This window comes from Periplaneta americana, chromosome 7 (genome assembly GCF_040183065.1).
Source record: "Periplaneta americana isolate PAMFEO1 chromosome 7, P.americana_PAMFEO1_priV1, whole genome shotgun sequence".
In the NCBI taxonomy this organism is placed as follows: Eukaryota; Metazoa; Arthropoda; class Insecta; order Blattodea; family Blattidae; genus Periplaneta; species Periplaneta americana.
The window spans coordinates 24549827-24565399 of NC_091123.1; the positions used below are offsets into that span (position 1 = coordinate 24549827).

The following is a 15573-nucleotide window of genomic DNA, read 5'->3' on the forward strand; positions in this document are numbered from 1 at the left end:
AAGTTCAGCACTTAGGTCGCTATATAAAACATCACAATAGTCAAAGTGAGGCATTACAAGGGTCTGTACTAGAATTTGTTTGAGTTTAGTAGGAAGGAAATGGCAATGGAATTATGAAAGAGTAGTGGAACAGAGAAAAACTTTTTCCGGCACCGGGATTTGAACCCGGGTTTTCAGCTCTACGTGCTGATGCTTTATCCACTTTTTTTTCTCTGTTCCACTACTCTTTCATAATTATTAGTATCACAATTTACCAACCTTTACTCTATATCTTTGTCCATTACATAAAACATCCGGGAATCTTGAAAGATCAATATACATTAAACATGTTCTTCGATTTCATGTCCTTGGAGACGTCTGAAATGAAAGAGATGTAATATCACTGAAAGATCTCCAAACGAGAGTCAATCAAACATCTGACAGCTGAATGGCATCTTAATGCTCCTAGTCAAAGCATGTCTAAGCAACTATTGGAGTAGCTTATTAACGTCTGGTTTCATGAAACCCGAGTAACTTATTCAAAACTTGTGCGCAGTTAACTTGGAGTAAAATTTCTCTTCGGAAATATTCTCGGCTGAGTTTATGAACTTGTCAATATTTTCATACAACTTCAATCGAAAACAGTTAGCCTACATTTTCAATGACAACTCATAGCATCTGAAAAAAAAAAAAAAAAAAAAAAAAAAAAAAAAAAAAAAAAAAAAAAAAAACGATAATTTTAGCTTTCAAAATGAGAGACGTATATCTAAGAAATAACAAATTCTATCGGTTTCAAATGGCACTGATGATTATTACTAAGTGTGGAGAATTGATAGTGTGTTATTGCAGCGTTACCTTGTTTTTAGGGAAGTAAATAGACTATACCGTGATATTGTTGGTTGCTCTTGACAACGGGACGTAAGTTACATTACTTTCGTAGGGAAGTAAGTAAAAATATGTTTCGTTCAACAGTCGCATAGCAACAAACAAAAGAATACTCAAAACTCGACAACCTTCCCAACAGTTCTGATATTAAATCATTTAAAATTAAGAAATATATTTATATTACGTAAAATGTGGGAATGGAAAAAACATTGCATGCAATTCTTGAGCAAAGTAGAATTTGTTAGCCTCGGACTACTTAACAGAATTTGTTAGTCTCGAACTACTTAATAGAATTTGCTAGTCTAGGACTACTTAATAGAATTTGCTAGTCCCGAACTACTTAATAGAATTTGCTAGTCTAGGACTATTTAATAAATTTGCTAGTCTCGAGCTACTTAATAGAATTTTCTAGTCTCGGACTACTTAACAGAATTTGCTACTCTCGAACTACTTACTAGAATTTCCTAGTCTCGAACTACTTACTAGAATGTTCTAGTTTAGGACTATTTAATAGAATTTGCTAGTCTCGAACTACTTAATAGAATTTGCTAGTCTCGAACTACTTAATAGAATTTGCTACTCTCGAACTACTTACTAGAATTTGCTAGTCTAGGACTATTTAATAGAATTTACTAGTCTCGAACTACTTAATAGAATTTGCTAGTTTGGACTACTTAATAGAATTTGCTAGTCTAGGACTACTTAATAGACTTTGCTAGTCCAGGACTACTTAATAGAATTTGCTAGTCTAGTATTACTTAATAGAATTTGCTAGTCTAGGATTACTTAATAGAATTTGCTAGTCTCGAACTACTGAATAGAATTTGCTAGTCTCGAACTACTTAATAAAATTTGCTAGTCTAGGACTACTTAATAAATTTGCTAGTCTAGGACTACTTAATAGAATTTGCTAGTATCGGACTACTGTACTTAACAGAATTTGCTAGTCTCGAACTACTTAATAGAATTTCTAGTCTCGAACTACTTAATAGAATTTGCTAGTCTAGGACTACTTAATAAATTTGCTAGTCTAGGACTACTTAATAGAATTTTCTAGTCTCGAACTACTTACTAGAATTTCCTAGTCTCGAACTACTTAATAGAATTTCCTAGTCTCGAACTACTTAATAGAATTTGCTAGTCTAGGACTACTTAATAGAATTTGCTAGTCTCGAACTACTTAGTAGAATTTTCTAGTCTCGAACTACTTAATAGAATTTTCTAGTCTCGAACTATTTAATAGAATTTGCTAGTCTCGAACTACTTAATAGAATTTTCTAGTCTCGAACTACTTAATAGAATTTTCTAGTCTCGAACTATTTAATAGAATTTGCTAGTCTCGAACTACTTAATAAATTTGCTAGTCTAGGACTACTTAATAGAATCTGCTATTCTCGGATTACTTAATAAATTTTCTAGTTAGGATTAGTTAATAGCATTTGCTAGTCTAGGACTACTTAAAAGAATTTGCTAGTCTCGGACTACTTAATGGAATTTGCTATTTGATGTTCTTGTTTTAATGTGGGAACCCCGAAATATTAACATAGTTCCAAACTTTTTACTCATATTCTATTTGATTCTATTATAAAATATGGTTTTATTTCTCAGTCTGACTCTTCGGACACATATCGCCATCACCATTGGAAAATGGTGACACTATATGAACGCGTATTTGATGCAGCGACGTTAAATTGCACATAAAATACAAGACTTCAGACAGTGAGGCTCGAGATTTCCGCAGACACATTCTGGATGAACTTTTAAGGGAGAAGCTAAAGAAGGTTTCTTGTAATTGTGTTGCAACACGTCGTACGAATACCGCAGGTGGGAACGTTAGAGGATCCAGCAAGTGCCAATGCCAGCATTCGCGACTACCCCGTTGCTGCAGGCAGCCTCAGCGACCTTGACCCATCGCGGCCGCTCTGTGGAGCCGGCATTCCTCGGCCGGAGTCAACCTCGGTTCTCACGAGTCCTCGGGGCTGGCGAAGCGAAAGTCATCTTTGCGGGCGACAAATCGCAATGAGCAAAACTACGCTCCGTAAGAGTAAGCAACGAATACTCCCACCACGGGACTCACAAAAAGTAAGACATCTGCAAAATTTTGCAGTTTTAGTTTAAGTTTCCAACGCCCGTAAATGCGACTAAATTCTTGGCGTATTCGGCTGTAAATTCAGTGAATCACGTTTCAATTACTCCCATCAAAAAATGAATCTTTACTCCCAGAGTAGGCTGTACACTATTCAAGAGAAATAGTAAATATGTGTTTTAGGGAGCGGTAGGGCCTAATATGAACAATTCTGATTTTTAAAAAAAAGTTAATATAAACATGTGTTCAATTTTAAATGGGTGTAGAGATATAGCTCCTTGAATGTTAGACTACACATAACAAGTTTCTAGGGAAAAATTGTTCCGGGGCCGGGTATCAATCCCGGGACCTCTGGTTGAACGTACCAGCGCTCTCCCAACTGAGCTACCCGGGAACTCTACCCGACATAATATATACGTCACTGTGTACGTTAACAGAAAACCACAATTCCAAGTCACACAGAGTTTGTGTGCACTCGATGTGGGTCTCTGGCTTTTCGTCAGCCCACGCGAGTTGTGTGGATATAAAGGGAAGAGTTGAGACGGTGTCGGGTGGAGTTCCCGGATAGCTCAGTTGGGAGAGCGCTGGTACGTTCAACCAGAGGTCCCGGGATCGATACCCGGCCCCGGAACAATTTTTCCCTAGAAATTATTCAAATTTGCTTTACAGGGAGCTTCACCTGAAAGACTAGATTTACACATAACAAGCCTTACAAATTGGTATGAAGGAACGACAAATATCTACGTCTATTGACTACATAAGAAAAGAAGTGCCGATACGAAATTATATCGTTTTCCGAGGACTTTAGCAACTTTTTTTAAGAACATGTAAATACGACTTTTATAACATGTTCACTAGAGATGAACAACGATCGAGAAAGCAAGACTAACAGCGCCCACAAAGCCGAAAACCCGCACGACAAGTCGTTGACGTAAAAACTGCTTGTGAGTGTTTCGAGACGTCGAGATTGATCACTCCCGAAGCCCCGAACGTCAAGCAGCCATGAATCGCTGCAGTTGTTTATACCTGACTGAACTTTTATCTACTTTGCCAACTATGTATAAACATTCAAGTAGTCTATTTGAAACATCTCTACCTTTCAGTGTATAATAATCCGTTACCCGGTCTTAATTTAATTACTAGGCCCTTATTAAAAGGCTAGGAATTTTCTTTTCATATGCTTAAGATCAAGTGTGCAATCTCAAGTAAAAATATATTAACGTTATGTTTCATGTTTCTTAGAAATGCAAATTTATTTGAGAATTGTTTTTTTTTTATTTATATAACCATAGGTAATATTGTATAATATAACCAAAACATTTTGATAACTAATATACTGTTCTGTTTTGTCTTTTTGTCTCATTTAAACATTTATAATGGTACATTATGCAACGAGCCTATAATGATAGTAATTAAGAAGCGAGTATGGATGTTTATGAAACGAGCGCAAGCGAGTTTCATAATTTTCATACGAGCTTCTTAATTACCATTATAGGCGAGTTTCATACGACTTATTATGCTCGACCATATTTCTAACTTGAAATTATTCATTTTATTTGTATCTAACTGACCTTGAGCAATACCTCGTAAATTGTGAGATGTGCGCAGACGCGAAAGTATTGATTTTTTCCGAGGAACAGATGTCCACATTGACCTTGACAGCCTATAAAAACCTACAGAGTAAACTAAATATTAACTTTGATATAAGATTGAAATTAAATTAGACATTGAAAAACGAGATGACAAATTGAATTTATTTGAATATTATTTACAATTAACGCTAATTATTATAGTAACAGAACGTAACCTTCTGCGACAGTATTGGATTTCCAGCCTCCGTGACGTTTCGCTAATTCTCTTTCGATTGCATATCCGAGAATAATCGATACTTGCGGTTTTATAACAGTACAAAGCTGACTTGTCATTGGCTGAGGTTTTATAACAGTACAAAGCTGACTCGTCATTGGCTGAACACCTGTACTTTAATGACATGCATTAAAGGACTGCTACCAGGTGTATAATTACTACATTTCGGCATGGTCGAGCATAAAGTTATTTATTTCAATTATGTATGTTATTCAAAGTTACGAAATCTTTCCACGCCGACCAAATGCTATTTCGAGAATGATGAGCGAGACTCCAAGCGCACGAGAATGACGAGATGAGACTCGAAAGACAAATGCAACGAACACAGCGAGCGAGAGCGGCAGTTAGTTTTGTTCATCTGTAGTTTCCATGTCAGATTGATTAACTACATACTTATTCCATTTCTTGCCTACGTCACATTTGGTACAGAGGTGAACAGGTGGTTGCGGGTGCGCGCTGACCTGCACTAGAGGTCGCTGCTTCAAGTTTACAACTGTTGTTTTAGGGTGAGGACAAACACACGCCACGAGTGTGTCGCACTCGATGTTCTCTCTACTTAATTAAACTGGTTGCTAGGCAACCAAGCGGTACTCCCTACAGAAATAAAACTCTAACGATGGGACGTTCCTACATTACAGGAAAAATCGCACTTAACGTACTGTACATAACAACAATATTATACTTTACTGAAAATGTTTAAAAGCGCTCAGTCATTATTGATACCTGCACTCAACTAATATAGTCAGTTAAGCAAGATGACTTTCAGGAAGAATTCTTTATTCATCGGTTATATAACGACGCTGTGCCAACCACGCAGTTAACTTGCGTGGCGGTATCCGTGACGGAGTATTCCCCTTGATCTTGTTCTTTGTATATTCCCCTTGTTCACTTTGTATTTCCCTTTTCTTCATAGTATTCACGTTGTTCTTCTTGTGAATTAAAAATAAAAGAATTAAATTAATAGCATTATCCAAAAATAACAGGAAAAAAATATACTCCTAAATAAAATGTCAGCAGATTCAGCTAAAAAAATTAAAGAGAACAAAGAAAAAAAATCCTAGGTATAAAATAGGCCTATATTAAAGACATTCAATCAATGTAATTTAATTAGTTATTTTACTACGATTTATCAACTGCTATAGTTACCTAGCGTTGAATGAAATGAAGGCGATAATGACGGCGAAATGAGTCCAGAGTCCAGCGCCGAAAGTTACCCAGCATTTGCTCTTAATTAGTTGAGGGAAAACACCGGAAAAACCCTCAACGAGGTAACTTTTCCCAACAAGGATTTGAACCCGGGTCCACTCGTTTCACAGTCAGGCGTGCTAACCGTTACTCCACAGCGGTAGACGGTAGTCAATCAAATAAATCTTGTTTACTTCCAATTTGTCCTATATTTTAAGAAAAGGGACAGATATCTCGCGAACTAATTGCTAGGTCTATATGAATGAACTATCTCTACAAAATGTTTCAGGGTTGTCTGAATTCTTTCTTACCTACAGTATAAAAAGAGATAAATTGTATAAATAATGCCTAAATTTAGAAACATAACTTTAACGTAAACTGATTCCTCTCCCGTATCTCCGTCAATACTTCTACCATTCTACCCACTCTGTATAGCCTACAGGGTGTAACGAGAAAAATGGACAATACTTCAGGTATGGATCATTCATATGCAATAGAATAAAAAATGGTTATATCAACATAGGCTAGGTCCGAAATGTTTATTTTGTCAGTAGGCTTGCAAATATGATCAAAGTGCACTTCAGCATGTTTGTTTCCTAGTTTATTATTATGATGTAGTCTGTTTACGTTTCCTTAGATGAACTGTTCAAAATTTCGATCTCCTACCAGAATACAGGCCGCAGCTCGTCGTCTCATCGAGATCCGAACATGTTTGGCCTCCACTGTCACCAGACCTCACTCATATTGCACTTTTTTCTGTGGGGGTCACTGAAAGTCGTTGCTGTATTCGACTTCTGTGGATAATGCAGAAAAACTCCATTAGCGGATTCTACAAAGCTGTCAGACAATAAGAACTATGACAAGAATTTGGGTGCATATTCGTATCTGGTTGATACGACGAGTTTCGCCCAGTATTTAGGCAGAAGATGGAAATTTTCAATAGTTCCTCAAAGGAAATGTAAACAAAATACACCAAACTAAAGTAATTCCAATAAATAAATATGTAATGAAGCTGTGTTACAAAGATTGGGTGAAGAAAGAATGATGCAAAAACTGATCAGGAAGAGAAAAAGGAATTGGTTCGGTCATTGGCTGAGGAGAAACTGTCTGCTGAAGGATGCACTGGAAGGAATGGTGAACGGCAGAAGAGTTCGGGGCAGAAGAAGATATCAGAGGACAGACGACATTAAGATACATGAATCATATGCAGAGACTAAGAAGAAGGCAGAAAATAGGAAACATTGAGGAATGCTGGATTTGCAGTGAAAACCTGCGCTTGGGCAGACAACTATGACTGAATGAATGAATCATACTGGATTGAAATATGATAAATAGAACCCCGATTTTATCAGTCACTCTATTAACCGATTGGTGGATTATCCGTCTGTCTTTCTCTCGCTTTTATTATTTTTTTTTTTGCAGAACTGTATGAAGTAATATACATTGTATTAGCACGTTATTTTTTCTAGAGTGTGCTGTTATAAGCCTTTTTCCTTACACAGTACTATGGTCTACTGTTGGAATTGACGTATTGTGCAACTTCTACATAAAATGTCTTCTACGAGTGTCAAAAAAATCTTGTTGTCTAAGTATCGAAAAAAGTGCAAATATTTGAGTGGCTTAGGGAAAGAGAAACTGTGACTCATCTCGCATCAGAATACGAGATTGGAGTGTATAAAGTATGTAAATCTACAACACGAGATCTCCACTATGCACATACGTACGAGGCGTGTTCTTAAAGTAAGTTCCAAAAGGGTGTAGTAAGTAAACGGGAAGATATTTACAAACCATTTTTGTTCCATTGTATTCCCCACACTTCAATTACTTCTCAACATAATCTCCACCAATATTGAGGCATTTATCGAGTCGTCGCACAAGTCTTTCTATCCCCTCATTGTAGAATTCGCCCGCCTGCGATGTGAACCACTCCCGCACTGCTGTTTTCACTTCATCGTCGCCATCAAAACGTTGACCACCGAGGAACTTCTAGAGGTGCAGGAAGAGATGAAAGTCACTCGGAGCCAAATCCGAGCTGTAGGGGGATGGACAATTTGTTCCCAACCAAATTTCGAGATGAGATTTTGGATGTCACGAGCTGTGTGTGGCCATCTCCTGACCATTCCATCACTAATGGCATCATCACCATACACCTCACAAAGTTTACGATGAATGTCAGCTGGTTTGATGTTCCTCACAGTCAAGAAACGGATAACAGACCGCATCTCACAGTCGGCGGGGTGCTCGATCACTTTAAACATTTCAACTGATCACAACTAACCACACACATGGACTGAAGCTCTGAAACTGCATGCACAGCTTGTCTGAGGACTGAAGAAGAAAACACGCATGCGCAAAATAACGACTGCAGCGATGCGACGGCTATAATTGAAAACGGAACTTACTTTAAGAACACGCCTCGTATTTCCGCGGACAGCCATTACAAGGAGTTTCCTTGGGCATTAAAAACCCATCTTTGACAACCAGACAGTGAACGTCTGATCCACTACCTAGCGTGTTAAATACAAGACCATGGAGAAAATGGTGAAAGTGTAAATATTATTCACTAACTTCACGAAAACCTTTTATGGTACGGATTATCCGATTTTTTTTCGATTAACCGTTCAGCCCACCCCCTTCATTACCACGGATAATAGAGGTTCTACTGTACCTGCAAGCTTTACTCAGAAACCAAGCATTTCCGGACACATGTTGATATGGACATTTTTTCCCTCTATCATATGAGGAATCCAAAACTGAAGTTTTACCACATTTTTCGTTACACTCTGTATAAACGCACGAGGGATCTTCTCGCATGCTAAAGAATTCTCTTCATCAATTAAAGGCATGGGAACTCCTGACATATCTGGAGCTGGTAATCGATGGTTTCTAGCGCTTGCTGATACAGACCGACCTGATATCAAAGAGCTCCATTGATGCGAATAATCCTCTGGAAGACGATCAGCAAACAGAGCGAGGAGTCGCTTCGCCCGAGGCTGGGTCGAGGTCAAGTATTCCATCAAATATTAACAAGCTTGTTAACAAGGCCCCCAACACGATCTCTAGCCAGGAATAAAATTCCCATCATTATCGCTCGCTTCAAGTCATTATTACCTGTCCGAGAAGTGTGGAGTTCGATGCCCGAGAACCGTTATCCGGACGAGAGTCCTTCGTAACCTTTTCTTAAATCTATCATGAAGTACTAGAGCTCATGATTGCAGAGTTTTTGCAATGTTATGATGAAGATCGTATTTTGAACACGGTGGAGAGTATTGATAAAATTTGGGTCCATAGGCTAGCCTCAGTTTTAGGCTATGACAATATTATTACTATTATTGTTGTTATTATTATGCGTGTAGAGTCGCGGTTTGGGCGTAATTCTGCAAAGCCAGAAGGTCACAGGTTCAATTCCCGATGGGGTTATTGATTTTCCACATTGATCTAATCCTTCCCGCCGCACTATAGTCCTGGGATTTACTCAACGTCTAACAAATATGAGTACCAGAGGCTATTCCTTTGGGGGTAAAGGCGGCGGGCACGTCTTACTTCAGAAGCCAGAAGGAACTAAGTCCAAAATCTCCATTTTGAGATATGCTGTGATAAATGTTCCACTCTTTCTAAATGTTTCCTTTTCTAAACAATATACAAAAGTGATGTGAAACGTGGTATTAATTCATACATACTTTTTTGCCCAAAAGCAAACTTCGATGTCTTATACAACCATTCAAGTTTCTTTCCTGAGGAATACACCAATCTGTAGTGTACCGGTATTTCAAGGTGTCATCATCTATAAATCTTGAAGGAATGAACTTTTCAGCCATTTCTGTCCTTACTCTCTTTTGTGGATCTTGAGCCAACATTAAACACTGAATATCGGGGCCTCCTTAGTGAATACGGTGCAAGACAACCACTTAAGTCAACACAGAACAGGCACAAGGCGAAAGAAATACAATGAATAGTTTGGAAAAAAGCACATCTCCACCTTCCAGCCAGGATTCGAACGAAGTCCGCTTGATTCGTGGCAGGACTTCATCATAATATCTTCGGTTTACAAGCAAAACAGGGTTTAAGGCACAGTCGCATTTGTCGCATTTTCCTACTCGACTTCTAAAAATGCAACAAACTTTGAATGGAAATGTGCAAAAATGTGACACCCACAATGGACTTCACAAACGAAGATGGTAATGGAGAAAATGAAATCAGAGATATGTTTGAACTAATCTGAATTTAAATGAAATGCTAATGGCATGGAGAATGTTCAAAAAGGTATTCAGCAATAGCAGTTCAGGAATTGATTTCAAAGAGTTGGTGCAGTTTATGTAAGTTAAGTGAACAATTTCTTCCAGTTGATTTATATAATTCCATCATTGTGAGCGAGGATTTAATTGCGTGAATCTTGTAAAAACTGGAATTAGAAACTTCCTTTCAGTAAAAAGAGTTAGCACTCTGCTAACAATACATTTTGAAGAGCTTACTAGTAAAGAATTTACATGTTTAGAGTGGCCATAAAACAACGTATTTTTATGTGATGTAAATTCAGCAGTAATTGATTCTAAACACACCCAAGTCTAATGATTTACTTACAGAAGTGTATCTAGAGTGTGATAAGATGGATTGAAAGTAATAAAACTCCAAGGGCCGTATTCATAGACATTTTTAGCGCGGGCTTTCGGTGGATGATTAGCGTTTTTAGTATTCATAAACCAGTGTTAGAGATAGGATATTATTTGAATTGTGTACAAGTAACCAGTGGATAGCCGGAGCTAGCTTAGTACGCTCGTAGCGCGTGCTGCGAAATGTCTATGAATAGCACCCCAAGAAACAAATTACATAGCTTTTTGTTTCTGCATACTTTATTAATTTTATCTTTCTGCACAGTTATTTATAATATTGCACAATCATTTCGCAATTGCACAAATATAATTTTTATTTGTGCATTTTTGCGACAATTATTTATTTTCTAGCTTAAACCCTGAGCAAAACAATTAAGTAAAAAATATTACTTCTAAGAAAAAGTCGTATATAATGCACATAATGTATACTGTATGTATAAACATAGAATTGCAAAATAAAATACAAATAAAGAGAAACAACTTACTAAAAATAATATTTTGAGGATTCAGTTTTGTCAGGAACTTTCAAACGCCTTTTTCTCAGAAGTAATATACTTACCTACTTACTTACTTACTCACTGGCTTTTAAGGAACCCGCAGGTTCATTGCCGCCCTCATATAAGCCCGCCATTGGTCCCTATCCTGAGCAAGATTAATCCAGTCTCTACCATCATATCCCACCTTCCTCAAATCCATTTTAATATTATCCTCCCATCTACGTCTCGGCCTCCCTAAAGGTCTTTCTCCCTCCGGCCTCCCAACTAACACTCTATATGCATTTCTGGATTCGCCCATACGTGCTTATTTGAAGGATTCGTAACAAGCTGTTTTTTACGGTGATGGGTTGTTAGCTCTTCGCCCAACCCCCAAGCTGGAGGACCATCCCTCATCGGCTGTCCGCGACCCCTTCTTCAATATATTCACAGCTACCCTCCATATCTGGAGGCCGTCAGAAGTAATATTTTTTACTTAATATGTCTTGCTTGTAAACAGACGATGTGTAACACGTACTCAATAAAGCAAACAAACAATACATTCAATAAGGAGCAGCTCGTCTGTTTAAAGTGTGATCGTAAACGGGTGAAGGGAACGTAATGGTTTGTTGTGTGATTCTCAAATCGGGGTCGCACTTGCGCAACTTGGACACGGCCCGCGGAAGGCCTTGAGCCGAGCTATGCGAAATTTATGTCCGTAATAAAAGCATAAAATAAATAGAGTATGTAGTCTGGGCTGCAGTCCGTTATTACCTTTTTCAAGGTGAGCGCTTCGCAATTGCCCTCATCCTCGAGATCTGTGATTCAAGCTTCTGCAGGATCTCTCAGGAAGACAGTTCAGTTTCCTTTAACGTTTCAAAGTAAGTCCAGATATAAAGGCGCCCAACTGCGTACCTTTGTGGTTATTCAAGAAAAATATTAGAATTGCACAGCGATAATGGGATAAATAAATAAAACAAGAACAATAGCACATAATAAGTGCTGAAGGTTAAATATTCGCATGTTAATTTGTTTTATTTCGTAAGAGATAACGTCTTCATATTGTTAATATTTGTCTGCATAGTTCGACCCTCACAAGTATTAACATTGTAACTCACTTTCTTCCATTTTTCAGGAGAAGCAAATTAAGTTTTAAAATGATCATGTAAATCAGTGTATAAAGATAGTAACAATAAGATTTTGTGCGAGATCGTGCGTATTTGCTTGTTTTCCGCACAGAACCAATACGCGGTAAGTGTGAAATACCACATTCAGTATTCCCAAAGTAACACACATAACAATTTCCCTCTTCTTACCGCTTAAGCGCGACATTCATTTTACTGCTTTAGGCTTTTAACATATTATTTTTAGAGACGTTTAACATAGTAATAATTATAAATTGGAAACTTACCACTGCAATTTCACCTAAATTGCAATGTTAATTATTGTTTTTAAATATTTGCAAAAATTAAGTAAAGTCTACTACTCCACGAAACTTATTGCATTCCTGATACATGTAACATTAAGGAAGCCGTGAAAAAATCAACAAGATTCCAGATGCCGATGTTATTACTGCAATATGTTATATAAATAATATTGTTAAAATATTAAAATGAAAAATAAATCATTACATAACCTTACCGTTTGTTTTAAGTTCGTATTTATGGACTGGGGGGGGGGGGAAAGACAGACGTATATCACAGCTTGCTGGAGTATAGTAAACACAAAAAAACATTTTACAGCAACAATGTTGAAGAAAGAGATTTTGGTGTTCCGAAGTTGGCGTCATTAAACAGAAACCAACATGGAGATTTCATTGCAACTAATTAGAAATTCGTCTTTCAGGTATGTAATAAACGATCTTCGCACAAAATAATGTACGATACAAGAGCGGTATGTTTGTTTTCATGTTCTCGGAAATTAAAAAAGCTTAACTACGTTTCGCTTTTTCAATCTTTTCCTCGAACATGAAAACATCAACATACCGCTCTTGTAACGTATATTACTATTACATACGATTGGGAAGGTTTAGAGCTACAATGATATTACTGGAAGAAAAAGAAACATTTTAAGACCATATTAACTAGCATAACTACAGTAGCGGCCGGTGATCCAAATCCTCGGTGAGGCCAGATGCAACTAGTTTAAGTGCCTCCGATATAAAATGTTTATTTATGATAATTATTATTGTTGTTATATTATTAATATCATTATTACTGTATTGTTATTATTATTAGTCTATTATTATTACTAGTAATGAAAAATAATAATTTCACTCACCAAATAAGCTGTTATGCTGTGAGTTTCAGTGATTGTTTCAGTGTGATGAAGCAACCCACATTATGTGTTGAAAATCCCCTCCTTTCTGCTCTTTTTATTTTTTTCCCTTGACAGCAACGAACAAGGCCAAGAGAAGTTTATTTTGCACCACATTACCACTTAACCATTTATGTTGCCCATACCAGGATGCAATAGAAACTCGCGTTTTAAGATTATCTGTCAGAAAAATTGTCAGCGATGTCGTAGGTATCTCGGTAGACTCTCTCTTTATTTAAAACTTCCTTTCTTTCAATATTATTTCTTCTCGAAAAAGGACACTCTAACAATGAATTAACTACACCAGCATTATTTCTGGCATTTGTTTCTGTTTATATTTTCCCGAAATACATAACAACATTGACCCAGATTCACTACACGAAGTACAATAGTACAACACCCTCACTTAAGTCATAAACTAAGACATAAGAGGAGAGAATAGTGTGGGTCTCTGCCTGCCAAAGAGCTGGAATGTTTGTTATTTATAGCCTATTTAGGAAGACAAATCACCATTGCTATTCCCACCCCACTCTACCCTTGAGACCGGCCCATGGTTGGGAGGAGTGAAACCTGACCAGGCCAGACGAATTGTGCCTCAGTTACTACGTTTAAAGCGCAATGTCAAAAGCTCGCGACGACAACGAAAATCCAGAAGCAGACCCGGCACGAGCGATCCTGGCCTCATGAACAAATTTTACTGCAAAACAGGTCTATATACATCACAAGCCAGACCCGGCACGAGCGATCCTGGCCTCGTGAACAAATTTTACTGCAAAACAGATCTATATACATCACAAGCCAGACCCGGCACGAGCGATCCTGGCCTCAGGAACAAATTTTACTGCAAAACAGGTCTATATACATCACAAGCCAGACCCGGCACGAGCGATCCTGGCCTCAGGAACAAATTTTACTGCAAAACAGGTCTATATACATCACAAAGTTTTCAAATGCTTCTACAGCGATATATGCTTCATTCAAATAACTAATACATTACATAAAAACAAAATTTGATTTCAGTTAAGCCAAGTGACTGAGGCCCGGCCTCACTTGCCTCAGTCAATCAGCCGCCACTGCATAACTAAAAATCATAAAAAAATTGAGTTACAGTGTTAGTATTTGAGAGGAACGAGTTATAAAATTTCCCCGAATTTTAAACAGAATGTGGGTTCGAATCCCGGTCGGGACAAGTTACATGGTTGAGGTTTTTTCCGGGGTTTTCCCTCAACCCAATACGAGCAAATGCTGGGTAACTTTCGGTGCTGGACCCCGGACTCATTTCACCGGCATTATCACCTTTATATCATTCAGACGCTAAATAACCTAGATGTTGATACAGCGTCGTAAAATAACCCAATAAAAAAAATAAAAAAATAAAAATTAAACAGAATGTTAAATATGCTTCTTGTTTTTATCTATAGTAATCTCACTATAGGTTTTGATTTATCTAGAGAAAATCAAAACTCTAGTAGAATTTAGTTGACTATTTCACGATTAGAAGAAAATATATAACGATTAGAACAATTGAGTAGGCAATAAAATTGACTTACAAAAATACTAAACTGTCTTGAAAATGTACGTATTATTGTACCATCTCATCATTACAAATATTCCGCTAGATGGCAGTAGTGTATTAAGATTAGCTGTTCTCTTGTTACCAGTTGTGCCAACTATACTATCTTCATTGAACTGTATGGACGATTACTAGTCAAAAAGTCGCCCTCGGTAGCGCAGTCGCTGTCCTTCTATGCTCCAGGTTGCGGGTTCGATCCTGGCCGAGATCGATAGCATTTAAGTGTGCTTAAATGTGACAGGCTCATGTCAGTAGATTTACTGACATGTAAAAGAACTCCTGCGGGACAAATATTCCGGCACACCGGCGACGCTGATATAACCTCTGCAGTTGCGAGCGTCGTTAAATAAACCATAATTTTTACTATTCAAGAAGGCTTTGTTGATTCAGTTCAATTTTTATTAAAACAGTTGCATTCCACTTCAATTATCAATATATTAAACAATCTCTGATACGTGACTATCCATAACTCATACAGCAGAAGTTATAACATTACCTAAATAATATAATCCTCTGATTGAGGGTCTGGCTGATATGTACATAGTGGCAAAAGAAACCAGAGCACGATAGTCTGGTAACTAAGACTTTCGTGGTTCGAAT

General features: G+C 37.5%; 1 protein-coding gene across 16 annotated transcripts in view; it reads right to left on the reverse strand.

Annotated features, from left to right (window-relative positions):
* The window catches only part of sls (sallimus), a 959631-nt gene that overhangs the window by 642084 nt on the left and 301974 nt on the right, over positions 1-15573 (reverse strand). The gene's annotated exons all lie outside the window — the stretch shown is intronic.